The sequence below is a fragment of the Corvus brachyrhynchos genome, unplaced genomic scaffold (genome assembly GCF_000691975.1).
Source record: "Corvus brachyrhynchos isolate BGI_N302 unplaced genomic scaffold, ASM69197v1 scaffold14, whole genome shotgun sequence".
Classification (NCBI taxonomy): Eukaryota; Metazoa; Chordata; class Aves; order Passeriformes; family Corvidae; genus Corvus; species Corvus brachyrhynchos.
In genome coordinates this window covers 8146237-8161669 of record NW_008239110.1, presented here as the reverse complement: position 1 = coordinate 8161669, position 15433 = coordinate 8146237, and the positions used below count along the sequence as shown (strand labels likewise).

Here is a 15433-nt window from a genome sequence, read left to right as displayed (position 1 = left end):
TTCCGAGACTTGTTCAGGAAAAAAAAACAAGATAAAAACAGCTTTGGCTTCTTAGAATTACATCCAGCTTTAATAGAAACTGCAGTTATTAATGGGCTCTCACATAATACAACAGAATGACTTGAGCAGGACTCTACCTAAAGCTCTGGTGAGCCCAGTTTAGTCAGGTGTTAAATATGATTAACTGCAGTGGCTTTGGGTGGCTTAACATTTTATTTCCAACACCCAGTTTCTTACAGTGTCATAATGCATGAGGCAATCTGAAGATAATACAGCTATTGATTTTTTAAAATGACACGAGCATTTAATGGAAAACATTAGTATTAAAAAAAAAAGCAAGAGTATGTATGATTATTAACAATATATAAGATAATGTAATAAACCTAATACAAAAGTAGCATTCTTAGTGTGAGAGTAGAGTGGTTAATTTTGCCATGTAATTCCAACTGATTATATAAAGGTGGAAAACATTCTGAATAAATGCCACACACAGCTCAGGGGCTACATTGGTTCAAAAAACAATAGAGACAACAAACTCTTTTTCTCTGTATTGCATGCTACATTTCTCAAAGTCACAACTGGACCTCAGAGAAACCTTAAGTCTATCAGAGCATCTTCCTGTCAAACCCTACTCCAAACAGATTTCTTTCAATCCACAAATTTGCCTTCTGAGCATTGGGTTTGTTTAGCTCTTCTGGGGCTTATTCGTCCTCCTGTACTGATTGTCTCACAGTATGAGAGTCTTTATGCAAATGACTGCAAGGTATTTGTGTCTGTCAGGGACACACCTTGGACCAGTTGCTGAGCGTTCCTGCATTTTCTGCATAAGTGCAGTAGCAGTAGCAGATAGGCATCTCACTGAGATAATGTGAAGGCAGGGCCTGCAGTCCCTGGTACAGCACAGCCACATGTTTATCTGCTTGAACTCAGGGCAGTGAGGAACACGCGTGAAATGCTCTGGGCCAGGAGTTGACACTGTGTGTTTTGGGAAAAAAAAGGGATATACCACTCCTTATTTTTTATCAGCAAGAGTGATGGTGCAAGGTGGCCTCTACCACACAAGAGAGTGCAAGGATAATGGGACCTACTTCAGCATTCCCACCCAGAATACCAAATGGTCCTGTTGTTTTGAGCCGCTGAGCGGTTTGGAGTCATGTTTTGTCAAATCTTTTCTCAGACAGGGTGTACTTTAAGTTTGCTTTGTGTCTTGACTTTCAGTAGGAAGTGCTGGTTTTTGCTTCAGGGGGGTAGTTTGTCTTCAGGATTCTTCTCACAGGTTTCTGATTCCTAAGCTGGGAAACACATCTTCCATCAAACTCTCTCTAGAATAAAAGGTTATTCTAAAGGAAACCCAGGGAAGGGTAGCCATAATCCCATTAACTCCAGCCAGATCACACAGTTATTATGGCTGTCAATGTGCTGTCCCAGAATTTGCCTCTACTCTGGGATACCCTTATACAATTCATTATCGGGAGATCAGCTCCTGTCACTTCTTTTTGGCACTTGCCTGTCCAAATGTTTTTATTCCAGTAAATGGAATCTTGGCTAGAAATAGTAGGTGTATTCATGTTTTAGCGTGCAATCTTAAGTCTCATCTAAAATTTTTTTTTAATGCTATATCTAAATTATTTAAATCAAGAAATTAAACTTCTTGCCTTCATATGCTGGTACTGCTATTTTTCTTACATTAGCAGGCTCTTTCTTTTCATATATATATGTATATATATACACACATATTTATATATTAATTACAGTGGAGCTTTCAGAATGACTTCAGCTTCAAATCCTCTGACTAAGAAAGATATCTCAGTTTGCTATTTTAATGCAGAAATTGTCCCACAGGACAAAATTATTGGATTTGGATTTGTTATAAGATTACAAAGAAGAAACCTCCTACCAGGATCAGAGTGCTGCAAAATATTTGCATTCCTAAGAACATAGTGGATTGCCTAGGTGGAGCTTTTACCAAGTATTAAGCCACTTCTGAACTCTCTAACTCTGATGCTGCCTTTGGGAAGACTGTCATTCAGTTCTTAACTCTATTAGAAATTTGGGTGGCTGACAGGCACAGCATGGGAATACTTGCCCACCATGAGGCCACGGGCACTGGCAAGTGCTCAAATATGCATTACTTGCCTGCAGGTTTTGGTTCTCCAGATCTACTGTGCTTGTCCACAGCTTCACAACTCAGCAGGACAGTAAGTTCTGAGGACTGTGTGATTCAGGTGAAGGGAAAGGGAAGAGCAGACCTTTACAATGGCATGTAAACATGCAGAAGGCACGGTGCTAAGCTGCACCTAAAACTTACACCCACGAAGTGAATATACTGATAGAAGCATCAAAGCAGGTAAGCAGCCTTACCCGTGTTAATGCAATCTATTTTCTAATTTTCTAATCATAGATTAGAAAAATATATTAATTTTATCTGTTATGTATTTATGCATTCAATATATATTTGCATATAGCAATGACTTCTGGCTAGGTTTCTTAAGGAAGATACTTTTAAAATAAGGGGTACAATTTTCAAATATACTGTGTAGTAAATAAAATGGTGTGACTGGAAGAATTTAATATCAGAAATTATCCATATATTCTGCTGTTTTACTTGGTTTCAAGTTGTATCCTTTCAAATGACACCAAAGGGCATTCAGGAGACCTGGCTACATTTGGGGGCCATCAGCACCCTTCAGTGTGGCACATTCCATGTCACACGGCATAGGAACAACCTCATAACTTACAGCCCGACCCTCCCAGCTATCCTGCAGCTTCATTTGGCCCTGCTCAGTAGGTTTTCTTGGGTTTTCCTTTTCTTTTATTTGGCTAATAAAGGCATCCTAAAACTACTTAAAAATTGCACTATTTTACATTGCAGTGCAATTAGATAAGATTAAATTAAAATGGCCTCATGAGATGATACAGATATTCATCTTTTATGCTTACTTATGGGGTCAGGGTGCAACACTACTTCATGCTGTAGATTATGATAAAATTACTTACTGTATTAGAGAGAAATTTATAGGAATATCACATCAGTGAAAAAAAAATCCTTTAGAATGCTACAAATGCGCTTGCACAGGGGGGTTACCTGCTTAGCATTATTGATTTTCCAATCAATATAGCAAGTATATAACACAAGGCTGTGTGCAGTCAAGGCTTTAGCATGGTTTAGATTTGTTTACACTGGTTCAGCTGTCAGCAGGGCAGCAGATTGATGTTTCCTTCCCAGCATAGTGGGAACTGATGAAGATCCAGCACTTTGTTGCTTGTCACCGTCCAGCAGCAGGTTACCCCACCCACACCTATTGTGGAGGTGCTCTTTGGCTCATCTCCTTGGATGCTTCACAGGAGGTTGCTCGCCAACCTTGCTGGCACCAGGGACCTGTTTGGGGTCAGCCTGGCAGAACTGCGGGGGTAAATGGCCTTTTGCAAATGGTCAGAGATGAAGGACTGGGGAGAAGTAATGACTCTGAATGGAGAAAATGTTTGCAAACTTAATTTGTGCTTTTGGTGTAAATGTATAGTCATAAAGCAAACTGATAAAAATAGTTCTAAGTCGATGTAAGAGAAACCACACACAAAAATTGAACTTGTTTGGTTAATAGTGCATGAAATAAGTCCATATAGCTTCTGTATGTAGGAAAGAGGTCCTGAAGGGGATTTTATGTGACTTGCCTGCTGAAAGCTCTGCAGTGGTCAGGGCACAGCAGTTAGATCTGCATTTTACACGTGATCAATTTGAGCTGGGAAATCAAATTCCCCATATTCTCAGGCTTTCTTCCCTATTTTATCTTTATTTCCAATACTGTTTCTCATATATATGTGCAGAACTTCTCTATTAGCCCCTTTCTCTGTGAAAGTGTATTATGTGCTCTGTTGCCTGACCAATATGAGCTACAGTCACTGCAAATTATTTCCTCATCAGTAATTTACCAAATTTACCCCTCTGTTTTCAGTTTATCCAGAATTGGTATGACCACCAGATGCTTTCAGACATTAAGTTCTTCTGAAACATATTTTAGACACTAGATGGATTTTTCTACTATTTCAGGGACCTGACACATTTTCAATGCAATCCAAATTATTGCCAGTCATAAATAAATTCATTAGCAATGCCACTGAGTTCAGCACGTCTTTGTCTTCGTCTTCCTTCCATCAAGGTCATAGCAAGGTGAATTTGTGTCTGGCTTTTTTTTTTTCCTTTTTCCCCCTAACTTTTAGTGTGTTTTGGAAGGCATAAGGATGACATGTGGTATCAATATTCAAATGATATCAAGGAAAAGAGACTATTCAGAAAAGAAAGCATGCAATTTTATCAGGCTTTAGAACAGGTATCATGTTACCTGCACTGTGCCAAAGCCAGTTCTTTTTGCATCTGAATTCAGGTCAGGTACAGCCTAGGATGCTCAAAATGTGAAAAAAGAATGCCCTTAATAAAAGCAGAAAATACAGTCATACATACACTGCCTATGATTCTCATCTGTGGATGTTCAAGTAGAAGACCTCTTGTATGCAGGAAGTCCTAAAGGCAGTGAAAATCTTTCATTCAGTAGGATTGTGTGGATGCTAAAAAGCAGGAGCAGAGGAATTTTCCAGCTGCTGAAGCATTTTGTGAAGTTTTCCTTTCTCATGCTTTAGCTGAGAAACAGTGAAAGACGGTTTTGTAAACTAACTCTCTATCTTGCACCTGCATGGTCTTGTTTTGGTTCACTGAAGAAAATATTTTGAAATAGGCATTGTAGCATTCAGCCAATCACTCTGGGAGGTGTATGGTCAAGCAGCCAATAATGTCATTTCTCTATTGCAAACCAAGTTATATAAACGAGGTGATAATTAATTAAATAATTCCATTCTATCCTGGACTTGGATTCCGTGTCATTCTTCGCGCTGTCCCTGTGGACAACAGTGACAGGATTGTATAATATGACCTTTGAATATTTTTTTCTTTTTCCTTTTTAATTTATATCTAATCCTGTCTAGGTTCTGACAATAAACTACAATTATATTTGTTCGGGAAATGATGTCTAACTGCTGGAGCAGAGACATTTAACAAGGACATGTTCTGGCTCCTGAAATGTGCTCCCAGTCTCTACTAATGTCTGTATGAATCCAAATAAATCAAAACCACTGCACTTTTTCTGCTAAATGGCTTTGGAGAATTCCCTTGAATATTGTAAATGGTATGGAAACTCCTGAGACCAATATTTTGCATATTGCCCTACCTTCCATCGTTAAACCTTATTTATAAACTTCTGGGAACTGTATCTATTACATCGTCAATGGATACTTCTCTGGGATTGTAAGCCTCAGGAAACAGGGCCTAGGTGATATGTTGTTTGCCTACCCATCTTGTCAGACCCTCTCTAATAACTTTTGAATTCATAAGTTCATTTCAGTTACATTTGGCTCAGAAACAGAAAACTTCAGGCTATGAAATTCCTCCAAGTTTTAAGAAACATAACAGCTCAGTAAAGGAAAGACTACTTCCTTCAAATTACTGCTGTGACTGAAAGGCTGCTGCCTGAGCTCAAAGGTTATTTATTATGTTGAGTTTGCTGGCAGCCAGCACATGCCCAGCTCAAAAGCAGCCACATCCCCTTGGTTCTCACCCAGCTGGTAGCTGGGAGGCAGGAAGAGGGAGCTGTGGACACTGGGGGAAGGGAAGATTGATGATGGGCAGGCAACCTGAGGTGTGGACATGGGGAAAGCATGAGGAATGGGGCACAGATCCAAAGAAGCCAGGGCTTTTCATTTCTTAAGAGCAGAACTTGATCTCTCCTTGGGAGTGACTAGAGTCAAAAGCAACACATCAAAATTAAGCAGACTGAAGTGAGCTTAGCACCCAAAATGAATTCTTAGTGTAACCAGCACAACAGTCACCATTTCAACAAATTTTGTTTATCTTAGTTTATCTTCCTTCAGCATCCAGTTCACTACACACAGTTCAGGATTTCACTACTGAGAAGAGTCTGGTAATCTGATGCCAGTCCACTGTTATTGCTTCTGTAACCATTGATAGCATTGATTGATTGACAAATATTTCTGTTTCAAGCATGCTTACTTCTATAACAAGCATGCTGAAGTTACAGCTGCCAGTGTTTTGTCTCATGCCAGAGAATCCATTGCAAGTGATGGACTCAATGGATTATATGAAGAAAGCTTTGTTTGCACTAGCAGCTATTACTCTGCAATAATAAAGTGCTACTAATAAAGGAATGGTTAGCACTTGGAGTGCCCACAGTTACCAATTAAATTTGAGACAGCCCTATTAAGGATGTCTAAAGATGATTGTTCCTACTTTATAGCCAGAAGAACTGAAACACATACGATGCATTTTTGCAGTGGCAACAAAGTGGTTTGAAACAGACTTTGAGTTAAACATGTCTCCATTAACTTACTATTGAAGCTCTATTTAAAGAGTGCTAGATTCACTTCTTAAAATTTCAGTCTCCTTACTCTGAGATGACAAAAAAGAAAAACTAAACCCTTTCCACGTTTTTTTGCTTTCCAACAGTCCTGAAAAGCTCACGCATGTGTAGAATCCAAATTCTTACTGTTCCTCAGAAGCCTCAGGGTTAATGGAGGAGCTTGTTTTACCATAGGTTTACCCAACAATAGGAAAACTTCAGTCAGGGGAAAATTTTGGTTTGGATGTCATGGTATCAGACTGGGGCTGTGCAGAATCAAACACAACAGTTTCAGATTAAGGAAGATGAGAGATGAAAGCTTAAGTTCATGTGACCCCCCATCATGCTAAGGAGAGGTCAAACTTTAGAATGACACTATAGGCTGTTGGTAAGGTTTCTGCTGGAGGGTAGAGCTGGGCCCAAGGGGGCAGGGTAATTTTGGCTTTACTGGCTTTGATTTGTTTGTTTTTTCTGACAGCTGGACATACAGAAGGTGCAGGAACTTCCATTGCTGCACTGCCTGCTATCTGTCTGTCATACGGTGTAGTTGTTGCAGAAGCCACATATGAGCTAGAGGTTGCCTATGCTGGCATTAAAGGTTGGAAGAAGCAGCATATTTTGTTTAGTTCACATGACAGGAACTATTACCAGTTTGTTAATCCCTTTGAGATCCATACTGCGTTCTTGCTGACACCAGCAGATGGGAAAGAGAAAATGAACTGTAACTTCTTCCACCCAGTCCGTAACAATAAGGATTTGGTTGTTTCCACCTACATCATTGAAGAAGAGAGCCATGGCAAAGCAATTAGTCCAGTAAGATGCATCCCATTTCCTTCTCATTCTTTCCTCAGAGCTTTTCCGTGGGTGGTGCGTTGACCCTGGCCAGCCACTAAACACCCACACAGCTTCTCTCTTACTCCCCCTGAGGTGGGGTGGGGGAGACAATTGAAAGGGCAAAAGCAAGAAAAAGGCATGGGTCAAGATAAAGACAGTTTCACATGGCAATGAAAGAAAAAAGGATTAAGAAGAAGAAGTAAGTGATGGAAAGGCACTCACCACCTCCCACGAGCAGACTGATGCCCAGCCAGTCTGCAAGCAATGGCAACTTTGCAAAACCTCAAAACCTCCCCCCCAGTTTCAAAACTGGGCATGATGTTACACAGCATGCAGGACCTCTTCAGTCAGCTTATGTCAGCCTACGTGCTGTGGGGGCAGAGTGAGAAACAGAGAAGGCCTTGATGCTATGTGAGCGCTGCTCAGCAGTAGCTTAAACACGGGTGTGTTACCAACACTGCTTTGGTCACAAATCTAAAACACAACACCATACAGGCTGCTGTGAGGTGAGATTAACCCCCTCACAACCAGACACAATATACTACCTGAGGCTACCAGAAACCAAGGGCACTTTATCCTTCAAGGAAACATTAACGTGGGAGTTGAACGTACTTCACCTTAGGTGCATTGATTTAATGCTTTTGATTATTCTCACTTTACTGAGTGACTGTGTAAAATTGGAGTGAAGGTAAGACAGAAGCAAGTAATAAGAACTTACTCAGCAGCAAGGGCACTCACATTCTGTAGGAAGAGTGATTGTGGATGCATCGTCCCTATGCTTCCCCTGCATCTAGCCTTTTTTGTGCATCTTCTGTGAGGCCAAAGTCATAGTCACCTTCTCCTTGATATTTTGATATAGTTGATACTTGATCCAGCCAAAAGCACAGTAAGGGTTTGACAACAAAATTTTTGAGGTCTGGTAACAAGGGCTTAAAAAATATTTTTTCTTCAGCAGTCAGAGCTTAAGTCTTTTCTATATATGGCATTAACAATAGGAATTTGACTCAGGATAATATATTTTTTCCCCCTGAGTTGTATTGGCAATATTGTAGCCTGAAGTATAAAAAGATTTTGGTCAGTTCTTTTTTTAGGCTGACTGAAATTTGGCTGAGTGCAAATTTTTTACTGGTTGATGGACATAGCTAGTAAAGCTAAGTGATAGTTTTAGTAATACTTTAATAAAACAGTTTTCCTAAAGATGGGAAAGTATTTTACCTTGCATTATAGGTAGAAAACCTGCTCCCCAAAGAAATATAACCATGCAGGACAATGGAACTTCTGGTTTCTGCTCTCATTAGACCATCTGGCTTTCTTTTAAAATTCAGAGTTGCTCAACTTCTTCAGTATTGTGAGCCAGCAGCCAATGCTGTCATTTCCTATTTGGCTGTAAATACAGTTCTGGAATCTAGATAATTTAGGATTTTGCCACTGAGGCACAGATGGAGTTAGGAAATAATAAAATTAGGGTGGAAATAAGAAAACCAGAACTTCAGCAACATATTGAGGCTCTCAGCACAGGAGTCCTAAGGTTTTTCTAAATCTAATTCCACCATAGTTACACAAAATCATTCACAGGCAGGAGGGATTTAGCTCTTGGATCACTTGTTTCTTTTGTTAGCACAGCTCCTCATATTCTAACAAACTGTGTTCCAGTGAATTCCTGCGCTGGAAGTTTCCTCTGGACCATAGTATACAATAGCTGCAAATGACACAATATTAATCAAATATGCCTTTTGTCTCCATTTATTTTTTGCCACTTTTATCACCCCCCCCCCAATCATTTATCCTTCCAGCTAACAAATCCAAATGTATTTAGCCTCTCCTCATAGGATAATAAGAATGGCTGTAGTTGACAAGACCAGACGCCCAATGAAAAAGTATCTGAAAAGGGCAAGGAGATAGAAATAATCCTTTCTGTATGCCTTCCCATCTTCCAGTAATCTGAGTACTGCAAACTTGCTAAGACAGTGCCAGTATTTTGTATTTAAAAGCTTGCAATGTATTTGTATTTTGTCATTTCTGGGTTGTGGTTATTCAATCCTGAATGTTACTGTAACCCTGCTATATGGACTTTGGGGTAACTAGAACTGAAAGCAACATGCAAGTAGAGCACTGCACTATAAATGTGTTTTACATTATGTTTTCTTATCCTTTTCCTAAAAAAGTTCATCTTTCTTGTGTTATTAATCACTTCTGAGCACTGAACCTTTGTTAAGAGACCTACTCACAGTGACTGCAAGGCTGGTTGACACTAGCTTTTAGAGTTCATCATGTCTGTATGTTTCTACCCCTTTGAGCATTATGCAGCTTTGTGCTTTGGAACACTGCTTTTCAACTACCACTACTCATACAGTGGCGTGGAAGCCTCTTGCAGTACTTTTCAATCAGCTTTAGATCTGAATTACTAGATATGTTCTTCAAATGTTGTCACGTCATCATTCATGCCTTTTCCCAGTTTGCTTATGAACTGTGAACAGCTCAGTGTTAAGTATGAATCCTTGTGGGATAACCTTTCTGTCATGAAAACTCATGGCTTACTTTTGTCTTTTGTCTTTTAACTGGTTAGTCCAGGAACTGAGGGTCCTTCTTATGCCATATAGAATAACAGAGACATGGGAAAATAGGTCTGGAAAGAAAAACAAGAAATCTAATTTCTCATCACATTATTGCTATCTTACCTACAAAATTTCTGACAGAGGTTTATCTAATCTTTTCTTAAAAATATCTAATGATTTTAATTTTAGGGTAATGATTACACAGTATCTTCAGACAATTAATTATGTAATTGTCTTTATCACTCAAAGATTTTCCCATATATACCTCACCTGGTACAACTGATGTTTGTTATTCCTTGTTCTATGTCTCCTACCCAAAGATGATTTATTGATGCCCTTATGAACATTTGCTGTTGAAAACACTTGTAATAGGGCATCACAGTCTGATTGGCCAGGAGTAACACTAAAGAATAATATATATTCTCTCTATATAAATTATGTATGTTGTATAGACCTGTCATCAAATACTGTTCTGTAGCTGGAGCTTGTATTTAGGATGGATTCTCTCAATACAGTGGTATAAAACTTATTATATCCAAGGAAAAAGCTGAAAACCTAAGAGTAGAACTCAATGTGGCTCAGGTTATCTTTTTAGCACAGTTCTGTTTCTTCTGTGGGAATGAATTTAACAGCAGAAAGCTATCAGACAGAGCAGTTTAGCTGTATTCTCCTTTACATGCTTCAAGGGTAAGCAAAGAAACATCTTTCCTTTTTCATTACGTGGTACTGTCTTTTCCAGTGGATTCGAAAGCAAAGTTTAGAATTACTTCCAAAAACTTTAACGACTGGCAAGGAAATACAGTAGATGGAATATGATGGTGCTAGAATAAGAATGCCAACAATGCAGGAAGACTGGAACCATGTATACCATTGAAGACAAGGAAACTCAGTTACACTGACTGTGCAGCTCCAAAGGATGAAATTTTAGGCTGCTATATTTGGAATTAGACTTTATGCTTTCTCCATAATTATGGGCAACTTCTACATTTTTGGAATTCAAGGCTTTCTCTAAATCTTTGCTTTGGAGGTATTGGCTTGCCTTCTAAACCAGCTGTCATACTGATTCTCAAATGTGAGCACAAAGGCATTAGTTAATAGTATCCTCTGGTTTTTTTGTTAGTTCTTTTTCTATCAAACTGAAGCCAGCCCACAATACTGCATGCTGCTCCCCAAATGAAATAAGCTTGTGCATCCTGCTTCACAATTCACAGGGAGTAAGTGGATATCCAAAGAAAGATGCACGTGGTTACACTGCTTGAGCAGTAAGGTTGAGGTATAGAGGCATAATGATGAGCTCTAGCACACTGAGAAAGACAGAATTATTTCACTTTAATTCATTCACTTTAATCACTGTAATTTCACATAAAAAACTATTTTACTTTGCTGTCTCCCACTGGTTTTTAGTTGCTGAATGATGAATTACCTTGATTTTGTCAAGTAAGTGTTCATTCTTGCTAGTCTGTAAAGAGAAGGTAGGGAATAGCTTTTGCAAAGGTTCTCTTTTTCTTAGGAAAAAAAACATGATGTAAAGCAGTACAGACTACTTTGGGACCAGATTCTTGGATTATGCTCAAGAAAAGCAGCGCAAGGTTTCTGGTTTAGTAGTATTTGGATTACAGTACTACAAAAATGAATTAGAAAACCCCCAACAAAACAGAGCTAGCCAAATAATTATATCATAAGTGCAGAAGTCACCACTCCCTTCTTTCAATCCTAGCATGTTCTCTAGATTTACTGTAAAATCTTGATGGAGTCCCTTAGTTATGTAATTTGTTTTTTAAATCAATATTATAAGGTTAATACTTTTATTATAGGGGTTTAGAAGTTAATTGACATAAAAGATTCCAAAATTCAGAGTTTTACTGGGAATCATAACATATGAACCTCCAACCAATTGGGGACTTTCTAATCTATCCCTAGTAGAAATCCTCTGGCATGCTGTCCCACTTTCATTAGGCTCTTCACACTCACACAAATATGTTTAAAAATCCCAAGTATATCTCTACACATTCTGGAATAGGTCTGTTAGTTTTTCTCTGCTTCTGTAGACATGATAATACAGTTCATGTGAGACCTCTACTCATTCTAAGACCTCTATTCATACTTGTATCCCTCAGAATTCTGAGAGCCATCCTCCCGCTCTTAAGTGAAGCAACATCAGCTTTAAATGTAACAGACAGAAGTTAACACTGAGTGCATATGTTTATTAATATCCCACTCAAGAGCTACTGGAAAAGATGCTATCTTGATTCCTAAGAATCAAAAATTTCCCATTAGATTAACGAGTTAAAGCTTACAAAGAGAGCGAGTTTAGAAAAGGTGCTGCTACTTCCAAATGAGGCCTAGAAAAATAAAAAAACCCCACCACCTATTTTTTGGTCTCATTAACAAATGAAGAGAGAATTCTAAGAGATTGCCCAGGGAATGAAGCAATCTGGAAATAAAATAAGAGAGTATTCTAAGTGCAAGACAAAGAAGAACAACAAAGAAGAAAAATGTTCTGCATGTATCACTTTCGTGACATTGAAGTTTTAAAGACCAAATTTTCCCGTTTTACATTAGAAATGTATGTGTTATCTGTGTTAGAGAATTGTTTAGAGAACTGGTGAGGATACTCAATTCTTCAACTTTTCAGTCTTGGTTGACATATCTTTCACCTCCAGTGAAACTTAACTGCAGTGACTTGAGGTTTGGAAGGAATGGTGATTCTAATGAGTGACAACATGGCATCTTCATTTAGGCTGGCAGGTTGAAAAAAGTCCTGTTTGCAATCTGCAAGCCCGTCATTTTCTGTTTTCTTTGCTAAGGCTACTCAAACTTTCTGCATCAGTGCAATTAACTAATGATATGGCACTGCATATTAAAAATGTTACAGTCATTTCTCTTCTGACCAGAAATGAATAATACAGTTAGTAAAACACTTTAAAAGAAAACATGAATGCTTTTAAATATGTGTTACTGGTATCACAACTATTCTACTAACTTGGAAGAGCAATGGAAATGTCACAGTATTGCTCTGCCTCTTTCTCTCAAATGATTTGCCATCACTGTTCTGTAAATGGCTGCTTGCTGCTGCTTCTGCTCTGTGAACCACCTGGGGAGGAGATGCCAGGCAGCTGTTTTCCAGCAGGTCTGTCAGCCTGTGCCCACATAAACAGTTTTTTCCACCTTTATGAACTTGAAACAGAATCCTGCCATGTACTCCAATTTCAAGAAGAAACAAAGGTGCCCATTTCCATCTTTTAACCATGAATCAATAAAACTTCTGCACGAATGAGACGGTAGCCTCATTCTCACCAGCCTCTGAGCTGGCCTGTGCTTGAAGCTGCTTAGTTGGTTCTAAGCTTTTAGTGGTTTTTCTGTGGCCAACGTATGGATTCAGAAACTAGAAGCAGGGCTGTGTCACGAGAGAAGGATCAGGGCACAGATCACGTTCTGTGTTTTTCACGACCAGCTTTGTACCAGTCCAGCTTTCACTGGCAGGGCTTAAAAGGGGAATGTGAAGAGCATGGCTTGATTAGTCCAGCAAAATAAAGACTGTGTGGGGATGAGACTGCTGTCTGTAAATACTTTTGGCAGGGGTACACACAGGAGAGCGGGAAAGGCTACTTCAGGACAGTATTTGCACAGGAAGAAAAAATGGATGTGGACTGGTCACAAGGAAACCTAAGCTTGACATTTTTAAAAGGCTTCCAGCTGTTAGAGAGGTTTCTCTCGGACAGCCTCCCAGTAGCAGCAGTGAGGGCCAAAAAATTTACTGGCAAAGCACAATTAATTTATGGGAGAAAGGATAAAATGGCTGCTTGCAACACTAGGGAGCTGTGTACAGTATAGGATGGAGGGGAAATTATGCTGCCTTGGCTTACAAATACCAGGTTACTATAATGGGGGTGCTGTTAGCCCTCTCTCACCACTACTGTAGACTAAAAAGGAATGATAATAAAAGACAGTCTTGTCAGTACATTGTAGAGTTGAAAGAGTAAAAACAAATGCCTTAGTGGTGAAAATGGGCAGTAACGGCTATTTTTCTTGGTCAAAGAGGGCAATGTGAACTACTTGAAGAGTTTATTATTACCAACAGCAATGTAATCCTTGTTCCTATTGATGTTAAAACTGGCAGAATAAATCTGGGTAGAAAAACTTTCTACAGATAAGTTTTCTTTTTTATGTCTGCGTCCCTTTCTTCTCAGTGCTGGCTTTGATTACTAGGTGACCAAAGATGTGAATGCTTTGCAAAATTTAAATGGTTACCTCTAATTTTAGCAAATGTCTTTAATGTTGACACTGAAAGATCGATGGTGTTCTTCCTCCCGTTCAGGAAAATTGCCAGCTCACGATCAGGACTTGTTCAGAAGGATCCACATCTGCAACGGCAAAGCAAAGCACTTGCAGTTCTCTGGAAAATATTACTTTGGTAAAGGAGTGATGAAGTTTTCTGAGAATTTCAGTTGCTAGCTACCTGTCCCTAGGGAAATTCTGAATCATCTATTGCCTTCTGGAAGAAATAATCACCTCAAAATGGTTACACTGTCGCCTTTCCTTGAGAAACAAACTTCTGGCTATGACCTCATGATTTAGCTATGCGCTAGTAATCATATACAGCACTGTACCTTATCGTGCAGTTGACACCTCCCTGTGCTTTCTGAGCAATGACAGCTTCTCATCAGCTCCTCTACCCCTCCCATCCTGCATGTGGAAAAACTTTCCATTGAGGTAAGTAATGCTGGCAGAGCAGGTGATGAACTGAGATGGTTTCTGTATATGGCCAGATGCCATTTTTACTCTCCCCTCCTCAAATTTAATTCTGCTTCATTCACTTGCTGCTGGCAGTAGTAAGCTAAGGTTGAATACACAAGGTGGGGATTGTCCCTTGCTTCTAGAGCGGGATGTAACCTGCAAGTTGTATAAGGTCACATCAAGGTTCACCTTACACTCCCTACAAAAGAAAGTTGTAGGTGGGGGTCAGCCTCTTCTCCCAGGCAACAAGTGACAGGATGAGAGGAGATCGTCTCAGGCTGCACCACGGGAGTTTTAAGTTGGACATTAAGAAGAATTTCTTTACAGAAAGGGTCATTAGACATTGGAATGGACTGCCTGGAGAGGTGGAGTCACTATCTCTGGAGGTATTTAGGGAAAGACTGGACATGGCACTTAGTGCCGTGGTCTAGTTGACATCGTGGTGTTTGGTCATAGGTTGGACTCAATGATCTCAAGAGGCCTTTTCCAACCTAACTGATTCCATGATTTTGTGTGACTCTTCATATTTGGTTAGCTCTGTGTGGCACTTCCATAACACGAGTAAGCTTGCAAAGTGACGTTTTTCACAAAAAAAATCTCCGAGAGACCGAGACATAATACTAAGAGGCCTGATTGTTTCTGTGATGTCGAAGTACTCTGATGAAATCTGAAGCCCAAAGCAGCGCCGCGTTTGTCTAAAAATCTCTCTGCTTAGGGCTGAAGGGGCACAGCCTTGCTACGGCATCGGATCATAAAGACGCAGCAATACGCCTGGGCTATATCTGAGCGCAAGCACAGCACGTGCCCTTGTATTTCTGTGAGTGATCGGTTTATTCAGCAGCACCTGGCTGGAACAAACCTGCAAGAATTCCCGTTTCCAACATGGACCCGCAGTACCACAGC

The 15433-nt window shown here is 39.6% G+C and overlaps 1 long non-coding RNA gene across 2 annotated transcripts in view; it reads right to left on the bottom strand.

The window, feature by feature from the left end:
* The window catches only part of LOC108448031, a 28929-nt gene that overhangs the window by 11974 nt on the left and 1522 nt on the right, over positions 1-15433 (bottom strand). The window contains exons 2-3 of one of the 2 annotated variants that reach the window (XR_001863814.1): positions 14045-14157; positions 1-11252 (exon numbers count right to left, since the gene is read on the bottom strand). The exon at positions 1-11252 is cut by the window's left edge and continues 6832 nt beyond it. This is a non-coding gene — a long non-coding RNA (uncharacterized LOC108448031). The remainder of the gene's footprint in view (positions 11253-14044; positions 14158-15433) is intronic. The other variant, XR_001863815.1, reaches the window with a different exon arrangement.